This window comes from Manacus candei, unplaced genomic scaffold, assembly GCF_025592945.1.
Source record: "Manacus candei isolate 608988 ecotype Guabito, Panama unplaced genomic scaffold, ASM2559294v1 h1tg000094l, whole genome shotgun sequence".
In the NCBI taxonomy this organism is placed as follows: Eukaryota; Metazoa; Chordata; class Aves; order Passeriformes; family Pipridae; genus Manacus; species Manacus candei.
Genome location: NW_026138142.1, coordinates 4,035,182 through 4,049,584, shown reverse-complemented (window position 1 = coordinate 4,049,584; position 14,403 = coordinate 4,035,182). Strand labels below are relative to the sequence as shown.

General features: G+C 40.4%; 1 long non-coding RNA gene across 1 annotated transcript in view; it reads right to left on the bottom strand.

Moving 5' to 3' along the window:
- The window catches only part of LOC127461109 (uncharacterized), a 493,673-nt gene that overhangs the window by 169,425 nt on the left and 309,845 nt on the right, over positions 1-14,403 (bottom strand). The gene's annotated exons all lie outside the window — the stretch shown is intronic.

Sequence of the window (14,403 nt, the reverse complement as noted above, 5' to 3'; positions counted from 1 at the left end):
GTAACAGGACAGTGGAGAGGGAAATAAATATTAACAATTCTCCAAGCTGTGTTTGAGCTTTCCAACTTTTTGCTGGATTCTCAGTGACTGGACTGGACGACTTGAGTGATTGATACCAAGGTTATGGGAATCCTATACCTTCCTGGCAAGACCCCTGATTCTTTCTTTAAACCCAAAATCATTTTAGGAGCTGTAAATGTTGCTAATCCTGTATTGAACAACATTACTGGCACAAGAGAAACACTATCCTAACAGCTGATGTTGATGTCAATTTATTCTAATTCACATTTTTCAGTGCAGCTCCAGTGTATCTGTGTGTGGGTGTAGCGACCATGGTGCTGCACTTTAAAAAACAGGATCAAAAGCTACTCACAGGCATGTGAACAAAAATTCTGCTGGGTGCCTGTTGGACATTGATTTGAAGGCAAAATTCACAAGGGATCCTTCCCACTTTGCTTGAGACTTCTGAAAGTTCAGTGTCTAAATCTCAACCCATCAACTCCTTTAGTCAAAGTATTGAAATATGTGCACTCAGCTCATTCATCTCATCCCAAGCATCAAGTGAAAATCTATTTAAATCTATTTTACAACATTCTCTTGTCTAATCTAATGTCTAGAAGCCATAAATTTGGCTGTACTCCAACCCTGCTGGATGTGTATCAAAGTCTGTCCATCAATCCATACTCTCTTGAAGGACTTTACATTCCATATCAACATTAAGCAAATGTTAACATTGCAAGATCAGAGATTCAAGATGTGAAAAATCTTTAAAGCATTGTTCTCTGCTCTTCTATTCTCATATCCTGCCATTCCTCAAAATCAATTCTCAACCCCAGTTCCCATCTTCCCATCTTCCCAGTGGTCCATCCTACAACCCCACTTTCACTGCTCTTTGTCCATCTTCCCCACTCATCTTTCTGCACTTGTTTCAAATGACTTCTTACTGCTTATCTACATGGATTGGGAGTGGGAATTCTGAGACATGGAAAGAACCCTCTCGTCTCCCAGAGTCACCACAGCTACGAGGAACTAAAGCTGTACCTACGCAGGGCTCGACTACATTTGGAAATATCTGTGGGGATGAAACTTTCAGGGTTTGTTTGTAGGTTGGATCTGTGAGGGAACTGAGAACACAAGAAGGTGTTTTTGGAGAGCTGAAGTTGGCTAGCTTTCCATTCAGTGTGTGCAAAAGGCTTTGTTTCATTATTCCTCAAATACTTGTACCTTGCCTAAATTAGACAAGCTTTCACAAAGCTGTCTAAAACAAAAATTAGTGCTGTGCTCCTGACAATTTTAATAATTTTTTTTTTTGCAGAGGATGAAGCTCTAGACCTTGTAAATGAACACTTACAAATGTATTTATCGTGGGCAAATTCTGTTTCTCCCAACCCTATTTCAGAAGCTACATAATCTTAAGAACTGAAAGATTTCCCTGCAGAGGTGTAACACAGAAAAATTTCAGCCCATAATGCTAAATCTACTTTTTAAGTTGGTAAAATTATGAAAAAAGCCATCGAGGGAACTTAAACCTACAGAGTCTTAATTCACCATGACATAGGTCTTCAAATCTGATGACAGTGCTCAGTACATCCCAGTGTTTTGCTGATTCCCTCCTATTCCCATTTGAGGAGGTGAACAACCCGAATAGAACTGGCCTGGAGAAGAGAAGCTTCAGGGTGAACTTACTGTAGCCTTCCAATACCTGAAGGGAGACCACAAAAAAAATGGAGAAGGACTTTTTACAAGATCATTTAGAGATAGGAGAAGAGGAAGTGACTTCAAACTGGAATAGGGTAGGTTTAGATTAGATATTAGGGAAAAATTCTTTACTGAGAGGGTGGGGAGGCCCTGGCACAGGTTGCCCAGAGTAACTGTGGCTGCCCCATTCCTGGAAGTGTCCAAGGCCAGGTTGGATGAGGCTTGGAGCAACCTGGGCTAGTGGAAGGTGTCTCTGCTCATGGCAGGGAGTTGGAACTGAATAGTCTTTAAGGTCCCTTTCAACACAGGTTATTCCATTATATGATTCTATGATATGTTCCTAAGTTTTAAGCTACTCAAAGTTCTTTCAATAGTAAGACAACAGGGACTTTCAGCTGTCTCACAAATATTTAATACTGTTATAATCCTAGAAAATCTTATAAAACTATAGTGATCCATGCTGTCCTCACAAGATTGTGCCAGTCACAGCATTTGGACACATTCCCTCTGCTTTCCTTCCCAAAGAGATTGCAGTTTTAAGAAAAATATGTGGCTGAGCATCCATGATGTTTCCTGTAATGTATCAGTTCTATTAAGGCTAAAAGCCTTTAGGCTGTCCCACAAATGCTCTACTGATCATGCACCCTACAGCCATTTCAGCCACTGTTTGAAAATGAATCATAAACAGACTCGTTTCAGAGGAGCAACATCTCACATTTCACGGGGATGCACTTTTTTGGTCCCTGTATTAGAAAAATAAGTTGCCTGTGAGTAAGCTTTTGGTGTCCACATCAGAATTTTCCATTTCAGCCACCACATCTGAGCCATTCTGTGTGTTTATTCTGTGCTGTTGAAGTCATGCCTATAAAAACCACACAAGGCATTATTTGCCACTTTTCAACATCCCAGAGAACAGAGAGAGCCCAATGTAAGATATTTCACAAGGTTTTCATTTTTAAGGGAGAGTGGGCACTGGTGTAGAGGGGTCTTGTGCTGAAATCCACCACACAGGAACTCTGATGACCATGGATCATTTTGGAAAACCTGGCTTTTCTGTATTTTCAGCCTTATTCTGCCAATCTGCAGCACAGACATTCCATTAAAATGAGGTCCTTCCTACTGTCGCTGTTTTGTGCAAATTTCCAGCTGTTTGTGGTTAAGGAGAAAGACATGTCTTAAAAAAAAAAAAATGGACTTATGAGTCTTTTCTTTATTATTATTTCACGAAAATGACTATTTTTTTGTTTAAAGAAAAAAGTTTCCTCCATAACTAACAGAACTTTGAGCTGCTTACTTTCACCATAAAAGCACATCTGAAGGACCAGTTTTCCACAGGCACAAAGTTCTCACTTCCTACCAGTTCTATCCAAATTTTTCAGCCTTGAATACCACCACCTCTGCAAGTCTGCTCCCACACTTCTCCTGGGCAGAAGCAGGCACTTAGTAGATCAGTAATTACTGCATTTTCTCTCCACTCATCACCTCCATCACCAACACACTCCCTATTCCATGCAGCTCCTCTGCCAAGTTTTCTAGTGGTGGCATCTTGCCTTTTGGATGGCAGAGCTGCAGAGGAGAGATGGAATATGCAGCAAAGCAGGCATTTTTCTCCCTGCAGGCTCTCCCAAAGGTGAGAGCCTGACATTTTCACAGCTCTCTCAAGGTTTCCCTTGCAGCTTTTTGCAGAATGGTTTCAGTTTGTTTTACCAGCTCGGGTAGTTTGTAAGATCCTGGCTGATTCCACAACAGCCCTGCCAGCCCTGTTTCTAAACTCTTCTCCCTACACATAGAACAGCATCTCAAAGCTTATATCAAACTCTTAGGTTTTTGCTGCCACTTTTTCTCCCTCTGCAAGATCCCCTCCATTATCATAAAATCCTAGAATGGTTTGGGTTGGAAGGTACCGTAGGGATCATTGCTTTCCAACCCCTGCCATGGGCAGGGACACCTTCCACTAAACCAGCTTGCTCAGAACTCCATCCAACCTGGCCTTGGACACTTCCAGGGATGGGACAGCCACAACTTCTCTGGGCAAATTATTGTAGCTACAAAGACATTTACACACAGATAAATCTACATCTGAAATGTTCAAGGCCAGGTTGGATGGGGCTCTGAGCAACCTGAGATAGGGGGAGGTGTCCCTGCCCTTGGAGGAGGGTTGGAACTGAATGATCTTTAAGGTCCCTTCCAACCTAAACCATTCCATGATTCTACCATTCTATGATTTTAACTTTCTTATGAAGGAAAGCTGGAGGAAACCTTAATACCATAAATCAGTATTTCGTAATTTACCTGAAAAAAACCTAATAATTAAAAAACCTAACTAATTTCATTGATATATAAAACCCATGGATCTTCCAAAGCTAAAAAGAAACAATTTGAGTTAAATAGTTTTAGCTTCTGAGATGACATTGCTCCAGCTTCATATTTCCCAAGGATCATGCCCAGTAAAAGATATTGTAATTCAACATTGAGAGAAGAGCTACAAGTGACATTTTCCTTGAACTCTTTAATCCAATCAGCAATGGCTAAAGTGAAAATGGAACCAGGACTGCTTTTGTGGCCTCCCAAGGCCAGAGCCATGGGCACAGAGTGTCATGGTGAAGTTCGTGATACTGAAGGCAAATTTATGAAGAAATAAAAGGAAATTTCAGTGTCTACCATTGTCTCACAGAGTCTCTTATTGCCATGACAATTCTTTAAAACTATTAAAATTTAGAGGAAAGGCGTGGGAGGGGAGGGGAGGAGGAAGGCTGGGTCTAAGTCATTTAACCACAGCTCCAAGAATAGGCGATTTTGTTGTGCAGACGTGACAAACGAATGTTTAGTTTCCGAGGAAAAAAGAGAACGTTCGAAGCAGGGAAACTTCAGGCAACCCAGAACTTGAAGGAGTTTTATAAATGGGGCCTTGAATTCTTGTTTTAACACTGAAGACAACAAATATGCAAAGTTAAAGTTATGCAGCTGAATTAATTTTTCTTTGCAGTGTCAGAGGACGATCATTTTTCTCGCACCATGAATTAAACGAGTGGAGGGATTTCAACTAATGCTGTTTAAATGTAGCTCAAAATGGAGAACATTAACTCTTGATCACATTAAATGAAGCTAAATCTCGTTAAGCACTTGTGCACTGGGGGTTTGCAGCAGTGTGCTCGGTTGACTTTGTTTCCACTGGGATAAATTTTAGAGCTTGGCAGCCGAGCTGTGGCACAGCTACTTGACCACACAGAGCTCCAGCACTTCTTTCCCTCCTCCTTTCAACTTCTTTTGGGCTGCTTTATTCCCTGCCAGAGCTATTTGTGGGTGTTGCAGGCAACTGGAGCAGGGAGCTGATCCAGACTGGAAATAAACATTATTTCCCCCCCACCACCAGCAGAACCAGTCCCCCCGTGCCCCTTGGAAATGCTGTGAGTGTAACAGGGATAGAGCCCCTGGGAGAGGAGGGGGGACCAGTTTTAGGAGCTGCTGAGACAAACCTAAACCCAAGTTTTTGGCTCCCATCAGGTGGTGTTTTCAGACAGGTGACTTTGCCATTTGAATGCTGTGTTTAACACTTCTCTTAAGGGGAAAAAAAACCCCAACAAAACAGGAGTTTTCAGATGCAGAAAACATAAACTCATGCACTCATGATCCAGCAAGGGTGTTGGACTGGATGATCTCCAGAGGTCCCTTTCAAACCTAACCATTCTGGGATTCTGTGATCTGTGCAATCCTTAGTTATGAAAATAGATTGCTTATATTTTTAATGGCGTGATAATAAGGAAAAACTAGAGATTGAAGTGGATTCCCATGTGCATTTATTGCCTTCATCTTTGGAAGGGTCGGAGTTTTAATCCATGATATTTGACTTGTTTTCGTGATTTACAGGGGGAAAAAAGTTTCCTTTCCATCTTCTTGTTACAAAATGTTGAGGCTGCAATTCAATATTAGGACTGTTAGTATACAAAGATTAATGTAACAAGAACATTTTTATTCTGCCAAGTATTCCACATGAGTCTTCATTCATAAAATTTATATATCAGTCATTTCTACAATCACCTAGAGAAGAAAAAAAACCTCCATTTTCTCAACAGGCCCAACAGAATTTTTGGAGGGTGGTGATTTTCTATTTCAGAGGAAAAATAAAATTCAAAGATCAAAAAAATAAAAAAATTCAAAGATCAAAAAAATAAAAAAATCCAAACAAATTCAAAACCAACCAAACAAAAAACCCCACACAAGTTGAACATAAAATGAAAATACTTTTTTAAAATAACAAAGTCCTTGGACAGAAACATAAAATAAAATTTAGGGATTTTTGTAATGATAACTAAGAAACATTAATACATTTTTCAGCTTGATTAGGCTTACTTTGGATTATGAGTTGGGAAAACCATTCTTCTCTGAAAAGGTCTTGAATAATTTGATAAGCATGAATTAACTGCTGTGTAATGTTCACCATTGCCTGTCCATTGTACCACAAAAATAATCAAAATGTTTAACTGGAATTTTAATAAAAATCAATTTTTAATCCAAAAAAGTCAATGAAAATGTTCTGCTGTGAAGCATGTCCATGTTTCTTATGAGTTTTACAGAAGATAATTTTCAAATTACTGATGTGGTTCATGACATGTCTTCTTGAACTGTTTGCTGTTTTTTTACGACTTCTGTTATTTGGGCTTGACATCAATAAATAAATGCACTAAACACTAATTTCCAAAGCTAGTTGTTGTCTGGAATTGGTATTAAATCTCTGAAATTTTTTCAGGTGAGGAAACTTAGTTTCCTCTTTAAGTGCAAGGTTGTCTCAGTCAAACAGAACAGTCACTTCCAGCACCAAATATATCAGTTCCTTCTCCAGCCTATACAGGAAGATGATCACTGTGTGGGCCAAAATGTCTCTCTTTTGGTTCTCATTTAATCAGTTGCTCATTAAGACCCTGAAAGATCTAAAAATGGTCTTTTTACGTTCATCATTCATGCTTGTCATAGTCCACCATTGCCTTACATCAGAGAAGGAGAGTAATCCACCTTCTACATTAATAATTTCAGGATCAAGTAGAACAGAAACAGCAGCAAAAAGCACCACTGGAAATTATCGAGTGCACAAACACAATCTGTGAAGATGCTGTTCCCAAAGAGCCTCCAGGAAAGCATTTGATGGCCCAGGTGGCTACATAAGGTGAGTAAATTATATCAGTGATGTCATGGTAAGGGAGAAAGGCAAAATTATTGGGTGTATAAGTGAGGCTATTACTTATTTCCTGCATAAAGCAAAACTTCATGATGGTAAGCAGTCAAATTATCATGATAATTTAGGAAGTATTTTTCAAGGAAGCTTTGGATCTGTAGGAAATAATTTAGAGGCAAGCAGAGGGTTTGAGGAGACACCAGGAAGCTGCAGTGGCAGGGGAAAGGTCAAAAAGTTTTGCCAAAAAAAGGAGATGAAGGGGACACATCATAGAATGACAGGATCACAGAATGGTCTGAGTTGGAAGGGACCTTACAGATCATCCAGTTCCAACCCCCTGCCACGGACAGGGTCTCACCTTCCACGCCACCAGAGTGACATGACACATCCTGTGTTACAAAAGGACCTTTGGAAAGGAGACAGGAATAATTTTGCCATGTCAGATAGGGCAAAAAAGACACTGGCTAAAGCTGTGAGAGGAAAATTGTGGGTGGGATGTCAGGAAAAAATCTGGTGGTAAAAACGGTTGAAGACTTTGATAAATGAAATGACCAAAATGTAGAGTCTCTGTCACTGGAGGGTTTTTGAAAAATAGGAGACAAAAATCCATGGGAGGGATGGCTGAGACTGCCCTGGGGATGGACTGTGGGTGGGTTGATGTCTTGAAGCCTCTTCAAGCCCTGTGCTTTGTGGGACTTCCAGCAGTCACAGAAGATTGGTCCTTGAAGTGCACTGCCAACAGAGTTGTCTTCAGGGGTGGGCCTTTGAACCATACCAGAATTTGAGAGGAAAAAGCAATTTATAACATTGTAACATTTTCACATCCTTACCAGTAATTCATTTCCTAGTCAAACCGAAATGAACAATGAATTTAATTCCTCTTTTTGTTCCTCAGAAGTTCAGAAACTAATGGAAAAAAAGACAGGTTTTCTGCTCTTTTTTTTCTTTTCTAGAATCCAGATTAATGTAGAGGAGATACGATGTCACCTTATGATGAAGAAGTTTCTGTGTTGCTGTAAATGAATTATTGATCCTTTATATACAACATTAGTAGAAACTGTGGAAAATAATGAGAAAAAAATCCACATACTCAATACAGATTTAGAAATCAAGTAGTTATATTAGGCTTTTTTGACTAATATTAATACCAATAATGGCAGAAGAGTCTGCAACAAAAGATGTTCTAGATATTGAATGCTAAAGCCTAATGGAGGACAGGACAATTATTAGCACAGTCATATAAGATACATAGAATCACACATAGTAGTAGAATATCAATAATAAACTGAAGAACCCCATGGAAACAGATTAGTTGCCTTCATATTTTATTTTTATATATATATATAACTGAAAAGGCTAGTAATGAGGATTTTTCCTAAGTATGCTGTAATAAATTGTTGTTGTCCTGATGAGGCACTAAGCAGAAATCATTGGTGGAGGAACATTTGCATTTAATTAATAAGGTGGAGAGTATTTTCATTACCTAAAGTATAACCCATTCTTTTACAAAATTATATTTATTCCTCTCAAGCCACTGCACAGCCAAATTTTACTTTGGGAAGGGCACTGAGTGTTTTTTGGATTGTATAGTTGGCCAAAGGTTAAGATAATCAGTAAATCCCTGATCATCCTAATTATGGGAGAGGTTGGAAAAAAGTGGATTGATGACTGACATCTGTGAGGCTTTATTTTTTGGCCTTATTTTTTTTCCCCTGACTAACAGCAAAACCTGAGCACTGTGCATTAAAAATGGAACTAATTACCCGTGAAAGCTGGAAAAGTCAGGACTCTGTGGTTCTGCTTCACTCTCAGTGCTGCCCATTAACAAATCCTATTCTTTTTAATACTGTCCCATGATCTGGGGTGAGCAGAGTGTGGTTGGACTCGCCTTTAAAGGATGGCTGAATATCTTTCTTGTTTGCCAGCGGCTTTTTTGACTTTCCCAATGGAAAACTGTCTCCTGACACATTGAAAAAGTCTCCACGGACTTTAATGTGAGTCCAGACATCTGGGACAGGATTCGGTTACCTGAACATCTGTGTTGATATTCGAGTTGTTCTGGTCCTACTTAACTTCCAGCTGGTCAGGAATAGTACAGGTGTTCCCTGAATCCATCAACATGGGTGTCTCCAATCCCCTGGCATTTCTCAAATATCCACGGGTGTCACGTTAGGACAAGGAAAATAAGTGCCTAGGACAGAAATTTCTCCCCCTGCAAACATACATTTAGATGCTGAAAATGAAGTGTCCAGATTTCAGCCTGGATCTTGTCCCTGCCTTTGCTGGGTTTGGTTGAGATGGAATTAATTTTCCCCATGGCAGCTGAGCTGTGTGTTGGGAGCTAGAAAGGTGCTGGGAACACACCAGGATTTTGGCTACTGCTGAGCAGTGCTGGCACAGCATCCACCTGTTGGAGGAGTCCAGAGGAGGTACCAAGATGATCAGAGGGATGGAGCAGCTCTGCTGTGAGGAAAGGCTGAGAGAGCTGGGATTGTTCAGCCTGGAAAACAAAAGGCTCTGCTGTGACCTAATTGTGGCCTTCCAGGACATGAAGGGAGCTGACAGGAAAGATGGAGAGAGAGTATTGACAAGAGTGTGGAGTAACAGGACAAGGAGGAATGACTTCAAACTATCAGAGAGTAGGTTTAGATTAGGTTTTAGGAATAAATTCTTGACTGTGTCTGTGGTGAGTCCCTAGAAAAGGTTTCCCAGAGAAGTTGTGGCTGCCCCATCCCTGGAAGTGTTCAAGGCCCGGTTGGATGGAGCTGTGAGCAATATGGGCTAGTGGGAGGTGTCCCTGCCCATGACAGGGGGTTGGAACTGGATGATCCCTAAGGTCCCTTCCTATCCAAATTGTTCTATGATGCTCTGATTTTCTCCAACATTCCTCTCTCCCCAGTAGGCTGGGGGTGGGCAAGATCTTGGGAAGGGACACAGACAGGACAGCTGATCCAAACTGAGCAAAGGGCTATTCTATACCATGTGACATGTGCTCAGCAACAAAAGTTAAGAGAAAGGGATGGGAAGAGGCATTCCTTAAAACAATGTCTGCCTTCCAGAGCAACCCCTAAGCTCCACTGAAGCCTCAGGAAGTGGCTGGACATCCCCTGCTGGTAGGAAGAAGAGAATAAATCTTTTGTTTTCCTTTGCTTCTGCATGAGGCCTTTGTGCTCTTGCATTATTGAGTGGCCTTTATCTTGACCCATGATTTTTTTCCATCTCTTTTCCTTCCCCCACCTCCATATCCTGCTGAGAAGGGGAGTGATAGAGCAGTTTGGTGGGCACCTGGCACCCAGAAAGGGTCAACCCCCCACACCAACTTAAAAGTCTGCTTGTGATATTCTGCTTCCAGACCAAATGGGAAGAGATGCAGAAGAAGAGTCAAACTTTGGGTGAGTTCAACGACCGGCTGCTTGTCCTGAGATCTTAATTTCCAGAGACTCAGAAATTATTAGACATATTTACACAGGACCTAGCAGAATGGGAGCTCAAACAAGGAAAGCAAGCCCTGAGCACAGGCAAATAATGAATTTCAGTGGTACCTCAGTGATCATGGTGCTGACTGGGCCGTGTCACGAGGATGAGTTAAGTCAACTGGTCACTCTTGGTGGCCCAAGGACCACAGATAAGCCTGTGCCTGTGGTTATTCTGCAGATGGTTTCACACTGTAACATTCTGGGCCAAAAAGTGAGGGTTCTGGTTGTATTGGTTACAGTAGTAATGAGAAAAGTAAGAAACATGTTATTATTTTGATTGCACCGTAGTAACTGAGTAATTACACAACGGGGTAATTCAGGAATGACTAAAGAGAAAAGAGAACCATAATTAACTACCCCATCTTGCAACACAGACCCTTATTTGAGGGAATGACATAATGACATGGAAGTTCTCTCTCCTTACAAGTCTAAGTACTATAGAAATAGTTCTCAGCATGGACAAATTGTTCACCTTGGGGAAATAGTGGAATAAAAGCTTTTGAAGGAAAACAAGAATTATATACATATGAAATTGTAGATGAGTGTGTAAATGGTTGAACTGTGATGATTGTGAGACATTTTCAAGTCTGGGGGGAGAATAAATTCTGATTCTTTTCCAACTAGCCATCAGATTCATTGTCTTTCCATGTACAGGTTTGAACTGCCTTTTTAGAAAGATCGGGGATTTATTTTAATTTTTTGGCAATGACATATTTGAAATCCTGGAGCCATCTTCAGGGCTCAGTAGAAAGTTAAAAGATGAGATTAACCCAATATGCAAAGCCTCTGTTTTAGCCATTCCAGCCTCTTCAGAGGGTTCAGGATACCTGTGATCTAATTCCTCCACTGGGTCTGACCCCTGACCAGCTCCGTCTTTTACCCAGGGGTTTACAAAGACTCAAGATCTTTATGAGAAAGTCTCCCCCCACCCTATTTTCCCTATTTTCCCATTCTTTAAAAATCTCCCCCTACCTTTAAAATCAGAATTGATCATTGCTCTTTTTGCTTACTCCACAAAGCTTCTGGTACCCTGCAGACGTTTGTATCTTCCTGGATTAAAGCCCTGGGTAAGGAAAAAACTACTTCAATATTTCCCACAGACAAGAAAGGAAGGCACAACTGTCAGATTTTAATTGATGATTTAATGATTGATGATAAGCAGAGAAGGGACAGCTCAACATGACATTTCTTTTCACTATCATTTAGACCAAGGCACTTCTTTTCCTTCTGAGGGAGTATCAGCTTACTCAGCTTCCTGAGATGCAAACAGATTTACTGAAATTACCACAAGATATATTCTCCACCTACCCCATCATATCCCATATTTTGATGCTTTACAATGATGGATAAATAGGAGGAAAAGCAAAATGTAGCAGTTGTTTTATTACACAAACCTTCATAGACAGAGGGCATTACAAAAGAAAAAATAAACCAACCATGAAACGTTAAAAAAAAGGCAGGTTTCTGTTGCATTATCCAAAATTATGAATTCCAGTTATTCAAGACTCACTGCAGCTACAATAACAGAGGTAACTAAATATTTTAACCCTAATCTAACACTACAACATTGGAGATTTAATTCTATGACAGATGGCTGTTTAACTACAAAGATCTGCAGACAGTGATTCACATCCTCCCCTTGGCAACCAACTCCACAGCCTGGGTTTTTTGCAGTCATGAAGTTTTTCTTGTAGTTATGAAATTTTTATTGTAGTTGTGAGGTTTTTCTTAATATTTGACTTGATTCCTCCCTGCTGTCTGTAAACTCATTTCTTCTGCCCAAAATGAGAAGTAATAACTGATGTTTGCCTCTTATGTAACATCTATTTTAGCCACCCTCAGTTCATCACCAATCTCTGTTTTTCTCTGGAATCACACTCCCAGTTCTTTGAGGTTTCTCTCTTGATCTTACTTGCCCAGCTTCCTCATTCTAGCAGCTTTGTCTGAGCAAACTCTGGTCCCCCTGTTTTATTTAATAACAAACTTGCAGTGTTTATAAGTATATTGTGGGGGAAAAAATTAAATACAACAAAATTTTAAAGATTCTTTTTAAAAGATTTTAAAGCCAATGCCATTCAAAGGCTTCCCTTCCATTAAGACCTAAATGTGACTGAAAGGAACATGAAACTTCACCCAAAGATGGGTTAAAGAGAGTAAGAAACATCTTGGAGAATTTTACACCTGCTGCTCACAGAGCTGGTCGATTTTTCTAGAACCGTGGGAGTTATCTAGAAAGGTTTGACATTTTTGTTGTAAAGAAGGTGCCTCTACCCTTATTTTCTCCCATCTGATCACGAGCCTGCAGGAAGATAAACTGCAGGGAGTATCCTGGGTTTGTGGTTTCCAGAGCTCTGTTCCTCGGAAAGACAAAAGGAGAGGGCAGAGAATGACTGAACCATCATAATACTGGAAATGGCCAGTGTGACCCACTGACCTCTGACAGAGCAAAAGTCATCAAACTTCCCGTTTGCTCTCTGAGCTGAGTAGGGGAAGTGTAGTAATTTCCCTCCCTCCCTCCCTCCTCTCTTGCTGTGTCAGGATACCCACATACTATCAAAACACCACTTCCATGCCAGGGTGGGGAGAGGCTTGTTACAGGAAGAAATCAGCTGCAAACAAAGCAGAGTTGTAAACTTATCAGAGGAGCCTTCTCAGGAGCAGGAAAACGTTTATGAATCTGAGTCACTTCTGGGAAGTTGGTGGTGTAGGATACAGGGATGGCAGAACTTGTGGAAACAACGATTCTCCTCTGGTGTGTTCCTGCAGGATGAGCAAGGAGGCTCAAAAATTACCTTCTCTGTCTGAATCTCGTACAACATGTAGCAATGAGGTGCAGGAATCTGTGGGAATACCCTTTCATTGTGCAGTAACAATGCATGGCATTTGAAAGGGGCAGTTACAGGGAGATGGATTATTTTGCCCTGACGAGTGCAAAGGAACACCCATTTCCCCCCGACGTGAAGAGAAAGGAAAGAGCAGAAATCTGCCTCCCAGACTGATTCACCACTTCTTGTTTATGCCATCATGTGGATCTCATTTCCTGGGAAGTTCCAAGCAGTGAAATCATTCCTGACACCTTGTCCCTGCCCAAGAACTATGCGCGATTTTCACACCAAAGTGGTTACATGACCTGAAGTTTGGATGAGGATAAGGGAGAGAGAGGTGTCAGGAACAGCTTGATTTGTGTGACACAGGACACTAGAATGTCTCAGCTGGAATTTGTGTCTCCAGAAGTGTTGGTAGAAGGCATCTCACCATAGTTATTAGATCAGAGAGTCATGGAATCCCTGCTCATCTCTGATCACACCCATTCACGGGGTGTCTCTAGATGGTAAAATGTGTAACATTAAATTTTGTCGTGGTTTAACCATGGTTTGTCCCCTCTCTGCTCGCAGGGGGGAGGAGACTCAGGAGAGAAAAGAAAATAGAACTTGTGGTTTGAGATGAGAACAGTTTAATAACTGAAACAAGTAAAAGAAAAGAAGGAGAAGAAAAAGAAGAAAAAGTAGAAGAAGAAAAAGGAGAAGAAGAAGAAGAAGAAGAAGAAGGAGAAGAAAAAGAAGAAGAAGAAGAAGAAAAAGGAGAAAGTTAAAAGGAGAAGAAGAAGAAGAAAAAGGAGAAGGAGAAGAGGGAAAAGGAGAAGAAGAAGAAAAAGAAGAAAGAAGAAAAAAAGGAGGACAAGAAAAAGAACAAAAAAAAAGAAAAATGAAGGAGAGAAGAAGAAGAAGAAGAAAGAGAAGAAAGAAGAAGAAAAAGGAGAAGAAGAAAAAGGGGAAGAAGGATAAGAAGAAGAAAGAAGAAGAAAAAGGAGGAGAAGAAGAAAGAAGAAGAAATAGGAGGAAGAGAAGAAAAAGAAGAAGAAAGAGAAGAAGAAGAAAAAGATGAAGAAAGAAGAAGAAAAAAGGAGAAGAAGAAAGAGAAGAAGAAAAAATATGAAGAAAGAAGAAGAAGGAGAAAAGAAGAAAGAAGAAAAAAAGGAGAAAAAGAAGCAAAAGGAGAAGAAGAAGCAAAAGGAGAAGAAGAAGAAAGAAGAAGAAAGCAGAGGAAATGTATTTTTAA